The sequence below is a fragment of the Cryptomeria japonica genome, chromosome 6 (assembly GCF_030272615.1).
Source record: "Cryptomeria japonica chromosome 6, Sugi_1.0, whole genome shotgun sequence".
Lineage (NCBI taxonomy): Eukaryota > Viridiplantae > Streptophyta > Pinopsida > Cupressales > Cupressaceae > Cryptomeria > Cryptomeria japonica.
In genome coordinates this window covers 669,228,128-669,250,424 of record NC_081410.1, presented here as the reverse complement: position 1 = coordinate 669,250,424, position 22,297 = coordinate 669,228,128, and the positions used below count along the sequence as shown (strand labels likewise).

Below are 22,297 nucleotides of genomic sequence, written 5' to 3'. Positions count from 1 at the left end.
GTACATGGGTACCTAACATGGCCTCGTAGTCGGGACCCATCTTGCATTGCTTAGTTGCATTGTAGACTTTAGTGCATTCCCCTAAGTTGCACTTAAGGGGGGTGTTGGTGTCAAAAATTATTCATCATGGATATTATTACACTTTACTTAAGTTTACTTAGGTACATGCATGTAATAATAGTTTGGGTATGAGACACTTGGGTGTTTATGTCACATTGGGATAGTGTGTGTAGGAGAATTTCCACCTTTTTATGGTGTTGATCTTATCTTGTTGTTACATTCCACCTCATGTGGAATATTATATTGTTTCTCCTACCTACCTACACCTATTTCCTACCTACCCTGGTTTCTTATTGAGCCACGTCATGTTTGTGTGCTCACATATCCATTTAGCCTTGCCTATATAAGCACGCTCATCTACATTGTTTGTACGGGCAATCATTGAACATCATGTAATGATCCAGTTGATAAATATTTTCTTGATAGAATACAGTTTATTCCTATCATCCATTTTGTTCTCTCTTATTTGTGCTTTCCATTGCCTCTAGATCTTGGCAAAATCTCACAAGTTGTTTTCTATTGCCAAATCTTCTAGACCATGTATGTTTACTACTATGTCTAATAAATTAAATACAAGAAATAATAATACAGATAACAATGCATACTGAATACAAGAGTAAAATACATCCTTATTCGCACATGAAATTATTACAGAGAAGAAGACTAGAGATGGTCAACCAAGGATTACAATTGTTCCAAGTCTATTCTCCCCCCTTCCTTGGTGGTGCACAACATATTTAAAGAACCCGACGGTTGCCAAGAGGAACACAATAGTAAACCAACTGACACATTAACTACTCGAGAGTGACAACAAACTTAATTTGAACAATTAATAAATTGTTGGATAACCAATATTATCAAATATAATAATATGCATTTTATGTCGACTACATCACCCCCCCAAAAGAAAATGTCGTCTTCCAGATAACAAGTATAGATCAAGTAATATTCGGAAAGATTGACAACAAAAGTGTAGATAATGACTTGGATAGGATAACCCCAACTAGTAGTGCATTTACCAAATCAAATGGGGGTTTGGGGGCAACACCCCCAACGAGGTCAAGGGGCAGCACCCCTTGTAAGGTTATGGGGGCAGCGCCCCTAGTAGAGTCGAGGGGTAGCGCCCCAAGCGCACTCCCTGTTGTAATATAGGGTGGGGTCAAGGGGCAGAGCCTCCACTGCCAACACCAAATTAAGACCTTCAAAACCCCACAAGACTCCATAGTGCACATGATTTTGGTGATTTTTTAAGACGCCAAAAATAATGTTGAAAGCTAGAAAAATAGCAATTTCATATCAAAATTATGCTCAAGTCGCACTCTCAAATGAGATTTCAAGACATGTCGATCCACTATGTGCAAAAGACGTACAGAAGGATGGCACTGAATTGATTGTACAACATATGGTCCAGAAGTTGTTAGCATGTACTACTTGGTAGGGTCTATCTAATACAGCCCAGGTGGCACCTCCATGTACAACTTGCAACTTTTCCTCACGTACAACCTAGAATTGAGGTATGCCTTGGTTACTTTTTCTTTGTACAATCCCCTCTCCACTTGCCCATATAGTGTAACTCACATACAACCTTGACTGCCTTGATTGACTTCCTCGTGTATGGGCTTGACTAGTTTTTCATGTACGGTTTAATTTTTCTATACGATGTCTACTTTTCCAAGTACGATTTCATGTTTTTGTGTTGTGTCCTTGAATTCAAGTACCACTCCTCTGTAATGTATTGATTGTCCTCTACTCCGTACAAACTTGATTTCTCCACTACATGTGGCTCTGTGTACGACTTTAGCCCATGCATCCTCTTCTCCTATCCCTACAACGTGTGTAAGTGTGTTCCTATGTATGGTCTTTCATGTCCGTACAACATGTGAGTTACCTTCACGTACGACCCTCTAAGTGCCACATACGGATTGTCTACCCCTTCGTGCGACTTACTATCTCCCCTATGTACTCCATGTGGTTTTTGTACGGCTTGTTTGGTTTCCCTTTGGTTGCGTACGATCTTCTTCCTTCCACTCCTATGTACGGCAATTTTATTTATTTTTCCTTTCATTTTCCATCTTTGTATTGTCAGATGTATCGTCCATAACTTTATAGGTTTTCATTAATTGCCCTTCACCAAGCTACCAATTTAGGAAAATTACACGTTGGCTAAAATATGTCATAGTCCTCGATTTTCTAGTGGAATAATCCATTCAAGGAGCTCGTCTCATCTTCAAAGCAATCTTCCAGTTCAAGCAACCCTTCGTCATTAGGTCCCATTGTTTTCCATCCTTCCATCCCAAAATGTCCACCCTCGAACTCTGAGTCAGAGGATGCTAGTTCTTTACTCACCACTTGGTTCCTCATGTCGATGACGTAGTTCCTCCCATCACTCTCAATTGAGAGTGTGTTTTGCTTCCAGTTATGATTCACCTTGGCCATAATCAACCATCCTCTCCCGACGAGTTCCATTGGAAGTTTCAAGACATCATTGTCAACGATGATGTACTTGTCCATAATCATGTCTTGAAAGATCAACGCTGGCAATGATGTACTTGTCCATAATCACCTCTGGAACTCGTCGAGAGAGGATGGTTGATTATGTCCCAACGCTGGCAATGATGTGCTATGTTCTTCTCTGACTCTCACAATGATGTACTTGCAGTTCCATTGGAAGTTATTTGTTCCTTTGCCAACACTTGTTCTACTTCTGCTTTGTCTTCCCAGAGTCATTCCTTCTTCGCACAAGGGTCCGAGTATACCACCTTCTTCATATGTGCTCTCATGATTGCCAGAACTGTCTCATCTTGTTCCACCACGTCCAGCATATTAATACCCGTTTGCTTTGGCCAATCAATGTCTTCATGATTCCCCGATCCACACCATTTGCACAATATTGTATGTTGTCTTTCTTATTCTGACAATCTCTCACAAAGTGTCCCCATTCACTACATTGTCGGCACTATATGATGGTCGGACATCCTCTGGGGTCATCTATATTTCATTTTGCCCTCGTTGGTTTTGATAACCGCCTAGTGATGCATTATGTGCTTAGATGGAGTGGACTCTCCTTATGTGAAGAGTACTTGTGTACATCTCGTCTTCAAATTGTATGGACACTCCTTGCTTGAATGACCCAACACATGGCAAATCTCACAAAACATATTTCTAGGACAATTACCTTTAGTGCCCCTCACTTTTGCATTCAATACACCATAGTTCATTACTTTCTTTATTGGTTCCTTTCTCTATGTTCAATACTTCCATCATTCTCATCATATCTCGTCGTAGGGCCTGAACCGGTTTGGGTTCTTCGTAGCTACTACCTTTGATGCTCTTGTCATTGTCAATCTTCATCTTCCCTCTAGAGGATGTTTTGTTTTCACTCTTGATGTCAATGCATCGATTGTAAGCATCGACATACGAGGGCAGAGGCACTACTTTCATCTTATTGCGTAGCGAGGGGATTAGTCCCTCGATTAACCACCTCTTCTTCAACCCATTGGCTAGCTAGTTCTCCATCTTACTTGGCAACTCCTTGAGCCTTCAATTGTATGCCCGTACATTCTCACGCTTCCCTTGTTTGGTATTGTAGATTTCAGCAACAATTTCATTGTCATCCCTCGAGTTTAAATTCCTCCCAGGATGCCTTCTTCAGGCTATCCCATGATTTCGTGTGTCTCCCTTCTAGTTCTAAGAAGCAGTCGATGGCTATTCCCCGTAATGTCGTAGGAAATGTCTTGAACCAGTAGCCTTTATCCAACTGACCGCTTGCCAACCAAATGGTTCCGCACATCTTGCAGTGCCATGTAGGATCCCCTAGCCCATTCCCCATGAACTTCAACATTTTTTGCCAATCCACATTTGGACTCGTCAAAGAAGTCGCCATCTTTCTTGCCTGCTTACTCCCTTGTGTGTTGGACTTGGGTGGACTATTCTGATCGTTGTGTTATGGTGCTTTCCCAACACTCTAGACCACGTGCGCATCCTCTACATGTCCACCTCCAACATCCCCAGCACTCCAAGTACTTCCACACTCCAACTCGTTCTTGTGCTCCCAACATCCGAGGGTTGGCAATTCGGATCCTCCAATTCTTGGTTCCCTTGAGATGGATAGACTGCAAAATATGTCTCTGAGTTCAAGATTTACCTCCTCATCTGACATTGATTGTATTGACAAATGGTCTAATCATCCGACTAGGTTTTCCTCAAATGTTTCTCGTAATCGTCTTCTTCATTTTTTTTGTTCTACAATCTTTAAAAATCACTTGGCCTTGACCACCCTGTGCCCTCTTCTCGCCTTTATTGGGGTCTAAGGGCATGAATCGCTCAAGGCTAATCTGATTTCTTTTAAGGCAACTACACCAAAACTGCTAAATCTGATAAATTAAATACTGGAAATAATAATACAAATAACAACGGATACCAAATACAAGAGTAAAATATATATTTATTCGCACATGAAATTATTACAAAGAAAACCAAAGATGGTCAACCAAGAATTACAATTGATCTAACTCTATTGTCGGCGGTACACAACATATTTAAAGAATCTGATGATTGTCAAGAGGTACACAACCATCAACCAACTGACACATTGACTATCTGAGAGTGACAACAAACATAATTTGGACAATTAATAAATTGTAGAATAATCAATATTATCAAACATAACAATAGGCATTTCATGCCAACTACAACATAAATTCCTAATTTTTGGGCTCAACTTGAAACATTTATTAGTATGGGGTGCTAAGCAGACGCAATCATCTATTTGGACTTCCCACTTTGAAAGTTTATTCCCATTGTACACTTCAAAGCTCTTTGGCAAGCACATCTTTATTCACAACAAATGTAAATTTCCCATTTGTCAATATAATTCTCAATTTAATAAAATGTTTTGATTAGATAAGAACAGGAAGGACCCAGACCCAATACAAGTCAACCATCAAAACAAAAAGAATGAATCTCACAAGAGGTCAGATTGAGAAAGAGAAGAGGAAGCTTTTGACCGAAGCTAGGAACCGCCAAGGGACAAGGGTCCCGACCTTGTAATGTACAATTCTCAATTTAATAAAATGTGATTCAACATTTCTTTCTGTCTAATTTTCCTTTGAATGTGATCTATTTGGCAAGGGTGCCCTTATATAAGACACTTGGATGCCAAGTGTGCTATTTATGTACAACAAACGCAATTTTTTTCCATGTCATATATAATCTTCAAGTTAAAACATGGATCTTGGCATGTCTTTGCTAATCTAGGAATAAAAATTTTGTAAGAACCCTACCAAGCCTTTCTAATAAAGTGTTCCATCAATTGGTTTAGACCTCTTGACCTATTGCACTCTTATACTTGCCATATTGAGAACTTAGTTTCAACCTTATCCAAGTGAGAAAGCGGGTCTGAAGAAAATCCCTTGTAGTCCAAAGCAAGGTGAGTTAGTTCCAGTCGAATGCATAAGGAGGATGGGTATATACAATGGCTAATTCAAACTAAATGCTGGTTTGTGTGAGTGAGTGCCACCAACCTGTATTGTTGGACCTTTAGTTGTGTGCTCCCCTTGAACAGAGGGCACGTTGATAGTTTCCACCTGCTTATTGATCGAATGAAGCTCGACCACAAAAAACCAATCTGTAGCAATGGCTACCCCGCAACTAGTATGTATGGGGCATATCGGAACAAGAATCTCTACCTTTTCTATAGTGATTTGAAAGCTTCGACCAACATTTGTCATTTTCCATGAACTGGCACACCTAACCCACATCTCCCATCTAGAATGAGAGTAAATGTTGACCAGGTACAAGACATACTGAGAGAATTATCATTATAATGGTATAACACGACCTTTTTCCTATGAATGTGGAAGCCTTGCCCTTTCCTAATTGCATAAGGTGGATAAATTTAATTTGAAGTTTAAATCACAAAATTAATAGCATCAATTTTAGCATGGTGGTCATACACTCTAGTCTGGCTAAGCACTTTGTTAGCTCAGACAACGCAGCGACTAGTGTTTCTTAACACAGCACGCTTGGCTTTTGATTTTGTAATGCTGGTTTTACATAATAGAAAAGCATTCGTGTTCGCCCACCATTTTTTGTGTTCTTGTGCATACTGACTTGATTCTGACCACCATCCACAATGCCCATCATTTCTGCATTGCAATCTCATCAATATATTTTTTCAATTAAAAAAAGTGTTTTGGTCCACACTCTCGGTGGCTAAAATTTAACAACCACCACAAATTCTCAAAAACTCTTTAACAGACAAGATCTTCAGTAATAGCCTTTCAAACCCCTGGGCCACCGCACAGATCTCACCTTTTAAGTCATGTAACAGTCAATTTCCTACTACAAATGTTCTCGACACAAAAGATAGATTATGCCCAAGTAGGATTATGTTTCTTCTGACCCTGTCTCTGTGGTAAGGGATTCTCTACTATTAAAAAGAAGCAGGTTTGGCATGCTAATTTAATCCACTGACCAACAAACCAGCACAAGTAGCCTTCTGAACATTCTAACTGTATTTTACAAGGAACTCAAATTTCAAAATATGACAAGGTTTAGGAGAAAAATCAGTATGTACCGTGCTGAAGAAAACCATTGAATGATTAAGCCCAAATTCTTTGAGAGATTTGTGGCTTGGTTAAAACAATAAAATGATAACAAATGGCATGCACCATTAAGGTCTATGTAACCTCAGAAGACCTTAATTTGGTCTTGGACCTAGTGGGGGGCTCTACACCTTGACTCCACCTGTACCCCACAGCGTCCTAATCCCACTCTAGTTTTTTATAATTAAAAATATATATTTTTTTTTTAGGCTGTGCCAGATGGAAAAACAGCATTTTTCCCTTTATTTGAGCTTTAAATAAGCAATAACAGAATCAGCATTTTTTCTACATTTTTATGATTTTTCCAGCAATTGCTAATTTCCTCAGTTTTTCCCAAGTATTTGAATTGCAATTGTACTTTTGGTTTGTCAGGCCAAACCTGAACCCAATTTATGCTGCTATGTTAAAACAACTTAGTATTTCCCCTTTCCTTTCCTATTTCCCCACCATTTTACTACACCTCTTGGGCCAATACTCATTAAACATTTGTCAATGTCTAGATTTTTGACAGCGAGATATTAGAGTTTCATGCAAGTTCCCATGGAGAAATTCTTTCACTCTTGAAATTTTGCATGCAAATGCATTTTGTTTTATGTCAAAATTGTTATTTCGTCACTATCATTCCCACTAGGTACTAAAGAAAAACAACTAATTAAAAATATATTTACTTACAATTAAAGATCTTAAACACAGTATGCTCATTAACGATAAAATGATGATAGTAAACAAATTAGTCAAATGATGTATGGGGCCAGTGACATCTATGTTAATCGTACACTCTTTTTGCTTTACCCTAGATGCAGGTCTTCAAATAACAGGTTGAAAACTTGTTGGACTGATTCAGAGAAAGAATATGCAATTCTTTTCACTGACTAAAGGAGATGTTAGATATATCACTTATGTCAAAATGTCTTCCACAATTATACGGAATCACACCTGGGCATAAAAGGCCATATTCACAAATCTTGCTACATATCAAGTGGGTTGTTTGACAAACTGAAAATATTACTTTCCCTTAGAAAAACTCAGTTTACTATACATACAGACATCAATTGTCAATTTACATTTCACAAAGGATATTTTTCAATTTTCCAGGAACCTTGAAATCAATTCCAGAAATTCTTGCAAATGTCTACTCTCCTACAGCCCATCAGTGCTGCAGCTACAATATTTGCATTCACAACAAAAATGATATCTCAAGGATGACGTTTTCGAAGAAGAATTGTCACCTAAAAGGAAACAATTCATTTGTGGATCATCTTCCAATTTGTATTAGTTCAATGAAAATGGCCTTCACTCTGCATCCATAAATGGAAAGCAAGGCTCAACGAACATTCTGTAGCCTCTAGTATGCCCCCACCTAACGCAAGAACTGCAGTTGACAAGTCAAAGTTATCAGAGGTACGTTAAGGACAAGAAAATAAGAATCCCAGAAGGTCCAAAAAACCGACACTATTCAAGAATGTTGAGCATGAAATTCTCATATAAAACTTTAATTATAGTTATTAACATTTCTATTCTTCATGCTTGCAGACCACCACATAAAGATGTGAAAACTCAAAATGTGCATGCATCAACACGGTGCCACGCAAACCAGTGAACAAACTAACTAGTGTGTGAAACTCCACACGGCAAGATGCAATAACCTCTATAAAATAGTATAAAGTTATAAACAAAAAAGTTCATTCCTAAAGTCAGTTATATGCTGAAGATATTAAACTGTAATGTCCCCAATTTTTAAGTGATAATTAAATTGATTTTTATTAAGTTGTCAACAAAATAAATAAAATATTCAAATAATGACTTATATTAATCAATTTAATTAAATAATAATAAATATTATTATAATATCACTTTATTAAATATATTTCTCCAGCAAGTCGGCCTATCATCTATATTCAACCTGGAGATCTTTATAAGGGGGTTCTTGATGATGTATTGGGCATGCTTTTGGAGTTGATATGTTTATGATTTCTGGAGATGGAAGAGTTGATAGAAAGGTTGGACAAAAACCTGACTCTTCCTGGGAGTGGTTTCACGACAGAGTTCAGAGTTGAAAAAATTTGTGAAGACTCCATTAGAGACAAATCTGCAATAATAATGGATTGGAGATACTGAGGTTCAATATTATTTCAAGATGGATTACCTTCATATTGTCAGTTCTTAAAGTCGGAAGTCATATTGGATCTAAATAAAGGGACCTTTCATATTATGTGTGAGCTGGTTGTCTACCTGCTTGATTGAATTGCAAACACAATATTGGTATGCCACTGCATTAATATTTCCTGTAGTGAGTTTGTCGAGCCACCATCCATTCATGATAAAGTAGGCAACTGGAAAATATAATTATATTCCTGTTGGCATGGCGTATTGAGCTGAGGTGGTGTAGGAGGTGCCTAAGCACAAGCCTGGTGGAGAGGAGGACGACACATAGGATGGCACATAATTATTAAGTCTCCATAACCATTATCGAGGGCTTCTAAGTATCGGAGCTTCCATTACTTCTGGAGAACTATGCTTGGTGCAAGTTTCATATCCGTGGGCAGTGGAGAAGAAACAACAGAGGCCTGGCTTATAACACAGAAGCATGGTGGAGAGTAACAAGGCTGTAAGGAATCATATCACATCTCAGAAAGGCATCGAATTAATTTAAGGAATTGTCACTGTGACAGGGAAAGCGATAGTGGCCTTTGCCCGTGTCTTCGACAGAGCAAAGTGAAGCTTCGGTGTGATCAGAAAAAACCACTGAGGACTGTCACAGGAAAGGCATCAAATCCACATCGAAGACATACCTCCACACAGAGATTGGTCCACGCAGCCTCTAGAGAAATATTGACAACAATCACCAACAGCTGGAAGGTCGCATACTGATCTGAATTTCTGATAAAATCCAATCCAGTAAGGTGGAACCTGTAAGTGTTTGAACTGTCAATTTCATTGGTTCAAGTGAAAGTCTAGAACTAAGAACAATGCGTGTAATGCTATTAGGTTCTGTTATTGCAATTGAAATATCTGGAATACCTTTTTATATGTAAAAGCTCTGTGAGTTTATTCTGTTTGTAAGAATAATTTCAACAATAAAGAATTCTGGCATTACAATTTCTTTTCTGGTTAGCATTGTCTTTTGAGAGATTTTCCGCAACAATAAGAAGGGCATTTCATAAACACAGTATAATAGGCCTAAATAATTTTGCACGTCATCATTATTATGTTCCACACGTTGGGAAATAAGGTGTTGTACACCTTGCATATTAATGTTTATAATTGTAATATTTATTTATTATGTGATGTTGCACAATGTCACATTCATTCCTACATGGCCAAATGCAACAAAGGACTACACTAGAGAATGACAAAGTGCTGCAATAGCCACCAGAGAAAATTTTAATGATGTATTATACAATCACAGGATTGCATAAGTAGAGAGATGTACACAGCAACTGTGTTAAGTTCTTTCAAAATTCTGTGATCAAAATAGAAGAGATGGAGATATGATCTGAAAGTTGTACTTTATCTGCTATAGCGTGTTTTAAAGATGCACCACACTTATCAATTTCGGTGTGTACATCCTCCTCAATGTAAGCATGCTATATAAATGGATGAGGGGTTACGTAGTGAAGAGATATGTCTTCCCATGTGGGAAGACACATCTCTTCCCTACGTACCTCTCACCACAATATATAAACTAGTCACCGTTTACTTACCTGATCGGAAGGAGTGCAACTTGTTTGAGAATCGCTTTACCACCCGATACCATGAACGGTGTAACCGTTGGTCAAACGCAATAAGTTAACTTTGGTTTTATTTATCATTAGTTAACGTTAACATATTAGTATATGTAATCAAATTAATATATATATATATATATATATATATATATATATATATATATATATATATATCGGAAGCATGAAATCGCACAACAGATGTTACAAAATTAACACTCCCTCTTAACTAAGGAGGACACATTTCATGTTAGAGAAAACATCACAATTCATCCATTGATTGTGAAGAGAGGAGTGGTGCAGGAGCACCTAACACAAAGGCATAAAAAGAGTCTATAAGAGGATAAAAATCAATTCTTAAGTATTCAATTACATTTTCATTTGTAATGTCATTTTGAGTCAATATGAATCAATATGTAAGGCTAAAAGAGCCCATTGTAATGAGTTGTCCAAATAAGGTCTTGAATTAGTCATTTGGTAAAATTTGTATAAAATATCCTTGGAGGGATAAAATGGTGACAAAAATACATTATTATTCCATCCTAATATGTTTTGAAGGTTATTTTGAAGGTTTAAAGTCATTTGAGTCAAAAGTTGTAAAAGTGGTAAAATGCAACTTTTCAAAAGTTGTAAAAAGATCAAAATAGGAAGTTGTATGGTCATAAGAGGAAGTTGGGTAGTTGTAACTTCCATGTGAAGATTAAAAGGCTATAAAACCTCTATAATGGTCGTTCATAAGTGGATGTAAAAGTTGGAGAAGGAATTGGAAAGCATTGGAAACATTTTGGTATCATATTTTCATTGTTTTCAATCTCTTGTTTTGTGATCTTGGAAGTTAAAACATATTAGGATGGAATAATAATGTATTTTTGTCACCATTTTATCCCTCCAAGGATATTTTATACAAATTTTACCAAATGACTAATTCAAGACCTTATTAGGACAACTTGGACAACTCATTACAATGGGCTCTTTTAGCCTTACATATTGATTCATATTCACTCAAAATGACATTACAAATGAAAATGTAATTGAATACTTATGAATTGATTTTTATCCTCTTATAGACTATTTTTATGCCTTTGTGTTAGGTGCTCCTGCACCAAGGAGATATCACACCATAGTGATATTCAGAGATATGGCTCAACAATGAATATCAAGTCTCATGATACTCACCATAACTAATAGTTATCAAGTAAGGTATGTGCACTGGCATCAAGTCACATGATGCCTACCATACTGATAATGATTTCATGGTATGTCCATGAATGTTATGTTCATAATATTCACCATGAAGATCTCTATCATAATTATGGTTTATTTAATGATATCAACCAACAAATATCTACCATAATGTCTCAGAGATATATATACTATCATGACATGTCCACAGATATCAAGTCACATGATATCCATCGAGATAGTTAAATTGATAATTGTAAAATCGTCACCTTACAATATCAATTTGAAACAAGTGTTCATTATTGAAAAGTCGTCACCCTTCAATAATGTTCATAGAAGGCCCATGCAGTCATGGAGTCACACACGTGACAAATAAAAAAGTTTACACACTAAACATCTTTAAATATATTAGTATATCAGAATAAATGAGAGACTATCTCAAAAATATCAAAATTAAATAACATTTTCAACCATACCAAGTTTATCTCTAAGTGTTCAATCTTGATCCTCTAGAGAGGCTTGGTAAGAATGTCTGCAATCTGATCACCTGTACTAATATAATTCAGTCGGATCACATTCCTTTCCACAATATCTCGAACATAGTGATAAGGAATCTCAATGTGTTCAGACTTGTCATGAAATACTGGATTCATTGAAAGCTTAATGCAACTTTGATTGTCATAGTAGATGACCGTAGGATTTAAAGGCTGACCAAACAATCCTACAAGCAATTTTCGGAGCTATACAGCTTCTCTTGCTCCCATGGAGGCTGCAATGTATTCAGCTTCTGTAGAACTTTGAGCAACTGAAGACTGTTTTCTACATATCCATGAGATCATTCCTAATCCTAAACTGAAGCAACGTCCTAATGTGCTTTTCCTGTCAACTATGCTTCCAGCCCAATCAAAATCAGTGAATCCATGTAGGTCAAGTTCTACATGTTTATATTACAAACCAAAACCAATAGTTCCTCAAAGATATCTCAGAATATGCTTTGCAGCAACAAGATGTATTTCCCTGGGTTCACACATGAATTGACTTAGTGCATTTACAGCATAACATATATCATGTCTTGTGTTTACCAAATACATCAAAGATCCAATAATCTGTTTGTAGAGTGTAGGATCTGCAAACTCTGATTTTGCAGTTGTTTCCTTTTAGCTTGTGCAGATTTGTCTCCATAGGTGTGGTCATGGATCTACAATCCAACATTCTAAATCTCTTGAGTATATCAATGGTGTATTTTCCTTGATTAAGGATTATATCATCTCCCTGTTGCCAAACTTCCAATCCAAGGAAGTAGTGAAGAATTCCTAAATCTTTCATATCAAACTCAGAGGCTAATTCTTTCTTACATCGAGAAATACAATTATCCTCTCATGTGATTAGTAGATCATCAACATAAAGAATAAGAATTAATAATTCACCATTGATTACCTTGTAGTAGAGATTTGGATTTGCTTCATTCTTGAAAAAACCTAATTCCAAGAGATAGTGATCAATTCTTTCATACCATGCTCTGGGGGCCTACTTCAATCCATAAAGAGCTTTCTTTACTCTGCAAACATGTGATTCAGCCTTATGAATCACAAAACCTTCAAGTTGCTCCAAATATACTTCTTCAATCTTACCATTTAGAAAAGCAATCTTGACATCCATTTCATGGACTTTCCATCCTTTAGATGCTGCAATAGCCAAAACTGCTCAGACAGAAGTGTATCTGACAACAGGAGCAAATGTCTCTTCATAGTCAATACCTTCTTTTTGTGAGAAACCTCTGGCAACAAACCTTGCTTTGTGCTTTTCAATGCTGCCATCTGCTGCATGTTTGATTTTGAAGAGCCATTTAGAAGATACCACAAATTTGCCTTTAGGCCTAGGCACGATATCCCAAACATCATTTTTCAAAATTGACTGATACTCTTTTGACATAGCATCTTTCCAAACTTGATGCTTGAGCACATCTCCAACACGGGAAGGTTTTGCATCAATGATCTCACTCATCAAGGTAGTATAACTGGAAAATAGGTTAGATATCTTACTTTCTTTGAAGGTCCCCTTTGGAGCAGCATAATTTTCAGCTTCTTGAAGCATCTTTTTAGCCCAAAGTGGTCTCTTCCTAGTTTCGGGATAATTTTCTTCTAAAGGTAGGCCTTGAACTTCTTGCTCAGCATCTTCAGGGGTCTCCCTCTGAATCTCAGGGGTGGAATCCTCATCCAAGCTTGTAGGAGGATCTTGGTGTTCTAATTCATTAGAGCTTTTGGATCTCCTGAATGCTATGTCTTCCTCAAAGATAACATCTCTGCTTAGTTCAATTTGTCTTTGACCAGGTATGTATATTTTGTAAGCTTTAGAGGTTTCACTGTACCCAACAAATACTCCTTTCTTTCCAAAGGTTCTAACTTTGACCTCTTTTCTTTGGGGACATGAATATAGATTGGACACCCAAAGATCCGGAAATGACTTATGTCAGGTTTGTTGCCAGTAAAGGCTTCTTCAGGGGTTTTATTGTCAAGAAGAGAATGAGGACATCTATTTTGAATGTACACAGCTGTCCTAGATGCTTCAGCCCAAAATGAGGTTTCTATATTTTGGTCAAACAACATAGCCCTAGCAACTTCTACTATAGTCCTATTCTTTCTTTCAGCTACCCCATTTTGTTGTGGGTTATAAGGTACAGTTAACTCCCTCTTTATCCCAGCATTTATACAATAATCTTTAAACATATCAGAAGTGTATTCCCCCCCATTGTCTGTTCTTAAGGTTATGATTTTCTTACCTGTCATATTTTCTGCAAGAGCTTTGAATTCCTTAAATTTAGAAAGGATTTCTTCAGACTCTTTGTACCTCAAAAAATATATCCAGGTCTTCCTAGAATAATCATCTACAAATATTACATAATATAAAAATCCCCCTAATGAGGGTACAGACATGGGTCCACATAAATCAGAATGAACTAATTCTAATACATTTTTGGATTTACTGTTGCTAGAATTAAAAGACCCTTTAGTATTCTTTCCCAAGGCACACCCTTTGCAGGCTCCTTCAAATTTTCGACTTAGCTTGGGTAAGCCGATCACCATCTTCTCTATCTTAGGTAGGGCATGGAAATGAAGGTGCCCTAATCTTCTGTGCCAAAGTTCATTCGAATCTGGAGTCTCGTGAATCAAAGCTAGAGGTGGAGAGGTGCAAAGTCTGTAGAGGCTCCCTTGTCTTACTCCAATGTTGTGGGCTTTCTTGATGGTGGAGTTCTTTGGCCAAGCAAGTACCTTTCCTTCCATAAAGGTTAAACCCTTATCTTCAAGTGCAGAAACTGAGACAAGGTTTCTCTTTATACCAAGTACAAATAGAACTCCAGTCAGCTATAGGGATATGCCTGACTTTAGGTTGATATTGCAGGTTCCTATTCCCATAACTGGATAATTTGAGTCATCACCAATTGTCACTTCTTCATTTGAAGTTTCCACAAGTGTATCTGGGTGCTCACGAAATCCAGTGATGTGTCAAGATCAAAGAAACGAGACTCGGACTCGGCTCGGACTCGACAAGGCCAACTCGGACTCGGACTCGGGACTCGGCGTCAGACTCGGCTCCAGACTCGTCTGGACTCGGGATAGTGAAAAACTCAAGAAATTTAGAGATTTTTAAATATTTAAAACTTGTTTCAGACACCCTTTACTGAATACACCTTAAAGACACAATAACATCATCAAACTCGGTTCATTTGATTACATACACAAGTATACATCAATCACATAAGCATAAACGCAAATTGTAGCTAAAGAAAATAACAAACATAGATATATAAATATTGTCAAATGTATACAATATTACAAAACTCATGGAATAAAAAATCCATGTCATCATATGATCATCATCAAATGTTTCATACAAATACCAAAGGTAAATACAACTACAAGTCTATGGCTCAGAGGAGCCTGCACCCTCCGGCTCCAGCCCCCTGCGAAGGTGTCTAAGGTAGGTCTTGGATGATTCGACTGCCATAGCCGCTCCCCGTGACACCATGCCATGCTCACCAACATCAGGAACATCCGTGTCACTATCTGCCTCTGAATCTCCTGTCTGTGCTCGTGCTCTCCGCTCCTCCTCTGCCATGGCTACAGTCTCAACCTCTATATCTACCTGGTCGATCCAATCAATGTCAGACTCGTAGGTTAAATTTTCTCTACTTCTATCGACGCAGTTTCCCCCATATTTTTCGACGGGGGTTTGGGGGCAGCGCCCCCAAGGTGGGGTCAAGGGGCAGCGCCCCTTGCGCGCTCCCTGTCGCGATACAGGGCGAGGTCGAGGGGCAGCGCCCCGCGAGGCCAAAAAAACTTATTACAAGTCTGAATTAGGGTTTCTTTGAGAGTCTTCCTTAGGGCCTGGTTTTGCTCTTGTTGCTAATTGGGTCTTGCTTGGTGAGTGAGTATCATTCTTGAAGGTCCAAGCTAGGTCAAGTTGGTGAGTGATAAAGTCTGGAATGTCATCCTGATCTTCAAATGCCCTGAAATTTGGCTAAGTCTGGAATGTCCTGATCCTGAAATTTGACTAAGTCTGGAAAATTGAAGAATCCTCCAAAAACTAGATTTTGCAATATAACTCCTTGAGGCCCGAAACCACTCTCAAACATCCTGACAGTATATATGGAATATAACTTAAAGTATAATCTTATACTTAAATGTTATATTCCATAAAATAATCCTGACGGAGAGACCAAAATGTCAAATTTCGCCCTTTCAAAAAAACTTATTACTTTTTAAAAAAACTTTTTAAAATGTTTTTTTTTTGTCATTTTATTAACCTAGCCAGTAGCCGAGTCTGGGGCTCAGGACTCGCCGAGTCTGGCGATTTTGAGCCAAAATCGCCAACTCGGCGAGTTTGGCGAGTTTACTCTCCAGACTCGGCCGAGTCCGAGTCCGAGCCCCTGGGACTCGTTTGGCCTGACTCGGACTCGGACTCGCCGAGTTTGGGCGATTTCAGGCGAGTCTCGTTTCTCTGGTCAAGATGCTCCGTTGTCAATCACCTATGTGTTGAAATTGGAGGTGACTTGACTAGAGAGGGCTGAGTAGAAAGACTAGCTTCTCGGAATTACTCCCTTTCTTAATTTCTGCCATTGAAGCTTGTTGTTTGAACCTATCTGGACACGTCATTGCATAGTGCCCATATTGGTCACATCTGAAACATTGTACTTCAGAAATGTCTCTTCTTCTTTGAAGACCTCTTCCCATTTGAGTTGTTGTCCCTCTTTCTCTTAAAGTTTAGAACTTAAATGTCTTCATTACCATTGTTTTGTTTTATTCCTCTTGTGACAAGTTGAGATTCCTCTTGAATGCAATCGGTTTTCAATCTATCAAACTTAGGAAATTTAGAACGAGCACTGATTCCTTGAATGAACGATTCCCATGAGGTAGGAAGTCCATTCAGGGCCATCATAGCAAGTTCTTTGTTGTCTACTAGATGTCCAGTAGTGGATAGTTGATCCCTAAGCTCAGTGATCCTCAAGAAATAGGTTGTAACTGTTTCTCCTTTATTCATCTTTATATGGTGCAGTTGATTCTTTAGGGTGAGAGCCCTGGTAGTGTTGTTGATTTCATAAATGTCAACTAGTGCTTTGAACATCAAAAAGGTCGTCTCATAATTAGAAATAACTGGTACAATGTGGTCTCTTACTGAATCCACAATTATCTTAAGGGCCTTCTCACTGTCCTTGCTCCACTGAATTTTCTCTGTATCATCAGAGGGTTCAGGAATTTCACTTTTGACATGGGAGTCAATTTTATTTTCTTTCAAAACAAGCATGATCCTGAATTTCCAAAATACAAAATTTGATGCTCCATCTAATATATCTTCAAACCTAACTCTGGTTGCCATTAGGATTATGGGAATGTGATCTTAGTAAGAGCCTGGTGAAAGTTTATGAGATCGTTACAGAATTTTAATATGATCTTCCTTAACTTCGCTCTGATACCATGTTAAGTTCTTTCAAAATTTTGTGATCAAAATAGAAGAGATGGAGATATGATCTGAAAGTTGTATTTTATCTGCTATAACGTGTTTTAAAGATGCATCACACATCAATTTCGGTGTGTACATCCTCCTCAATGTAAGCATGCTATATAAGTGGATGAGGGGTTACGTAGTGAAGAGATATGTCTTCCCACGTGGGAAGACGCATCTCTTCCCTACGTACCTCTCACCACAGTATATAAACTAGTCACTGTTTACTTACCCGATCAGAAGGAGTGCGACTTGTTTGAGAATCGCTTTACCACCCAATACCATGAACGGTGTAAACATTGGTCAAACACGATAAGTTAACTTTGGTTTTATTTATCATTAGTTAACGTTAACATACTAGTATATGTAATCAAATTAATATATATATATATATATTGGAAGCATGAAATAGTACGACTGACGTTACAAAATTAACAAACTGGGGATATTCATCAATGGATGTCATTATCAGTCATTATACAAACAAAAAACGGGCAATAACATCTACAGAAACAAGAAAACCTAAAAAATTAATTCTTTGGACAGGCAAAGCAACATAGGCAACCATTTCTCCTTACCTTCTGACATACAAGAATATGGAATGAGTGCCACTGAATTGTGGAATCTATTTTAGATACTTATAACATATATGACTCAATTCTACAACCCAGTATGGCCGTAGGACTAAAGGGAGGGGTTATACAGCTTGAACTAGATTCTAGGCTACTGTAAGAGCAACTGCCACAAGCTTAGTGCACAATTGACGAATGCAGGTATACTATGGAAAACCCAAAAGATGCCCCATATGACAGATGTGAAAAGACAGGACGAGAAAATGAAAAAAAGAGAAGAAACCAGATCAACATAACCCCAGTCCTTCTCTAAGACCAACATTAATTGAACAATTGAACTTTTGTCTAAAACAGCAAGAAAATTTTTTATTTTGTAGTAAATAGAACTTTGTTGTCTTTAGCAACATTTTAAGAAGATTACAACATGCATAGGCTATAGCTCTTGTTTTCTGACTCCTAAGTAGTGCTACCTGCTAAGTTCCAAAGTGTCCACAGGATTGAGACAGTGGAAAACAATCAGTTACTGTGGTGAGCACATAAACAATCCTTCTCCAACAGACACGTATAGGAAACTCTCTCAATGTAATGAATAGTTCCTCTGTCTGCAATAATTTGAACCATGGATGCTTATAAGAAAAATGTAGAACATAAAAGACTAGCATTCGGGTGAAATTCTTTGGTATCTATAACACTAGTTTCTTTCTTCTAAAATAATTTTTCCTTTATAGGACTTCCTTATGTTGTCCATGGCTCCAAAGGAAGTAAATTCCATAGGTTCTTACTTGTTATTCTATACCACTCTGCTATTGTAATTCTGCTCTCCCATTCTTGAGATATTAGATAAGAATTTAAAACAAAGTAAAGAAAAATGGAGGATTTGGAAAGTTGAATTTGGATAGGGCTTCTCATGTTAAGTGTGGTTATTCACGACTCTTCAGGGAGTTTTCTAAAGGGTAGTTTCTTCTTTTTGGGTCAGAAAACCAACAATGAAGCAGAATAGGAGGCAATAATTGCAAGGGTCACCTTACCAAAGGTGGAATGGTCTAGGAAGTTGGTGCTTGCAACAGATTTGGCAAATGTACTCAAAGACCTGCAACACGTGTATTGTTCAAATTGGAATCTCCGTGGGCCTTTAGAAGAAGAGATTACCATTTATAAGAATTTTGAATCCAATTCATTTTGCCCACTGCTTCCACAAATGTAATAGGGTGGCAGATAAGCTTGCTAATAAAGGAATCAACATAGTTATATCACATCCTTTGTTAGTTCTCAGGTGGCATAGCAGACTGGGATGGTTTGGAAGAGCCCATAATACAAGAGAAGTTAATGTGATTATCATGTTTGATGTCATTCAACTCCCTTTTGATTGGCTTCCCAAGGGTGAGTACCAACTTCTTTGGGCCAGTGTCCTGAGGTGCGCATTGATGATGATTTAAGGGGTGTTTAGTTTGATGCATGCAATGCTTGCTATCTATGACCCGTCCTCTTTCTTCTTACAGCAAATGGTTTGAAGGGTGGGGTGGTTATTTTTCAAATGGTAGGATTCTGACTTTGGTGTTTCTTTAGGTTTTATAGGTTGTTGCAAGCTGGCTGGTTATCACAAGGATCCTTTGTTTCCAACCACCAGTTGCGTAAGATCTTCTATTGTCCAAACTTCATACTTCTCAACTGTTCTGAACATCTTGGGTGAACAGGCCATTGAGGATAATGCTTCCTTATTCTCTCATGTGACTATTGTTGCAGACTTTTGTGATAAGCTCGCTCATGTGGTTCATTCTAAGGAAGTGAAGGAGTGGCTACTGCTTCTGCTACTCCTCCCTGAGAATGCAACAGAGAGTAAGATGTTGCTGGGGATGCTGATGACAGGGCAGGTCTGAAGATTGTGGCAGGCATCCGTATGTGTCAAAATTAGCTGCAAAAAACACAAAGCTGCATGAGATAAATATGGATATTGACAATTTAAATACTTTCTGCCAGGAGTTGCTCTCTGTAGAGAAGTTTTTGCTAGTTTCTCACAAGGGCGCACTGGAAGTCACTAATGCTTATACCATCCCTTGGCAGTCCAGTGATCAGCTGGAGAGGATCCCCAAAGGGTCTGAAGTTATCCATGGCATTAAATTCAAGGGTTCAGGGCAGCCTGCAGGAAATGGTGATGATCATGGTGGCTGCAGGTTGGAAAAGCCATATGTTTGATAGGAATGATGAGGTTAAAAATGATGCCAGCATTGGGCACTGGAGTTTTTATGAATTCAAATAGCAGACCTACTGTGATGAATTTTTGGTTGGTCATGCTTTTCTCCCAGATCGATGTTTTGGTTTTATGTTTCCCTTGGCCTGCTACACCCTTGAATGGATTGTTCATGCAGGCCTTGCATTTTTTTTGTTATCTTTTGCTAGTTTCTTGGGCTGGGGCACCTAAAGATTGCCACTACTATTATCTATTTGAAAAAAAAATATGCTGTAATCAGCCCTACTTAGAGACTAAGATAATTGAAGCAAAAATACTAAAGCACCACCTTTCTTCTATATGTACTACATAAAAAGAAAAGAACTCCGATCCCTTTGGTGCTTTTCTGGTACTATTTTCTGCAAAATTAGCATGAATGTAATAAATCTGATTTTTATACATATTTTAAAAAGCCACTTGCAATATTTAACCGGCACCACTTATAATTATAGTTTGTCAATCAACTACTCGGCAGAGATAATATTGTTAAAAACAAAGGAAGTAATTGAATGATCAATGCGTGCAAATGTGTGCAATATTTATCTTTCAATCACCGTTTCTACTGCACATCTTGTAGGCATTATCAGAACATACAAAAGATTAGATTTAATATTATGGTTCTTTTCTAACTGCTGAAATATTTTAAGAAAGTGAAACATGACCCTCTCTCTCTCTCTCTCTCTCTCTAATTACAATTGTACATGACAGCAGTTACACAAGAAGCACAACAGATTTCCAGAAACAATCGACTCAATATTTGCACTGTGTGCAAAAACAAACAGTATACAGCCAAATTTTCCAGCCTCATTTTCGAAAGGGTCCAATCAGAGATTAGAAACAATGCCAGATATTCATTTCGTCTAAGATAAAATATAACAAAGATTACGGCATCTGAAAGAAAAAGCATCAATACACAGATTTGTGGATTCACTAAATGCCCATTACACTTGAGGAATAGATGCATGAATTGGAAACCATCAAACCATGTAGGTATAGTGATGATCTTCGCCAAAAGATCTATCTGTCAAGGTGGGCCATGTCTCCAGAATATATTAGGCCTTCTCATGAAACATTCGGCTACAAGCAGTTACAATCTACGGTACTAGTATTAATCAGCTTCATCTTATTCCAAACAAACTTTACAAAGAAGCTTCACTATAATAATTTTACAGCAAACGAGTCTGGATTACATAAGTGATGCAGAAGTATCTCAGGGGTTGAGCAATCTATCATGTGTTGTTTGGCAAACCATGGAAATATAATGTGTATGCCACCCATTATAGGAGGATGAATATATTCACCATCACAAAGGATGAATAGAACTTGAGTTGCAACCGCTGAAAGGTTGAGGAAGCCTTGGAAAGCAAGGAAATGTTCTTGACTGGTCAAAAATTTCTTGAGATTGAAAACTAGCAAGAATGGTATGCATTGGTAGTTAAGCCTACACTGGTAGAGGAAGGCAAGCCAAATAGCTCTGAAAAGCCAAAAGTGAAGGCACTGCTGAGATAATTGAAGATACCATGGAGAGTGGAAGAGATGAAAGTTTGTTGTCAGTGCACAGTTTCACATTGTATGGATTCAATTCCAAGATCCAATCTACCTGATAGGGCATCACAAAAGATGAGACCTAATAAGAGTGTTGATTTGAACAGACTAGTTGAAGAATTGCTAGACAGAGGTCTAGGCAAGGAAAGTAAGAGCCATTGCATTGTACTTAGAATGCTTGTGTCAAAGAAGGGTGGTCAACGGAGGATGTGTATAGACTCTTGTGCTATCAACAAGTTTGCCATCAAATACAGGTTTCTTACTGCACATGAATTATCTAATGTGTTGTTTGAGTGGAGCAGTTTACTTTTCCAAAATTGATCTCAAATGTGATTACCATCAAATCAGAATTCAATGGAAGAGATGTATTAGAGATAGTCT

At 37.9% G+C, this 22,297-nt stretch overlaps 1 protein-coding gene across 2 annotated transcripts in view; it reads right to left on the bottom strand.

Moving 5' to 3' along the window:
- Positions 1-7,649: 7,649 nt before the first annotated feature.
- The window catches only part of LOC131039066 (trihelix transcription factor GT-2), a 31,345-nt gene continuing 16,697 nt past the window's right edge, over positions 7,650-22,297 (bottom strand). Inside the window, exons 2-3 of one of the 2 annotated variants that reach the window (XR_009104597.2) lie at positions 9,458-9,575; positions 7,650-8,037 (exon numbers count right to left, since the gene is read on the bottom strand). The gene's annotated coding sequence lies outside the window, so the exon portion shown is untranslated. The remainder of the gene's footprint in view (positions 8,038-9,457; positions 9,576-22,297) is intronic. The other variant, XM_057971710.2, reaches the window with a different exon arrangement.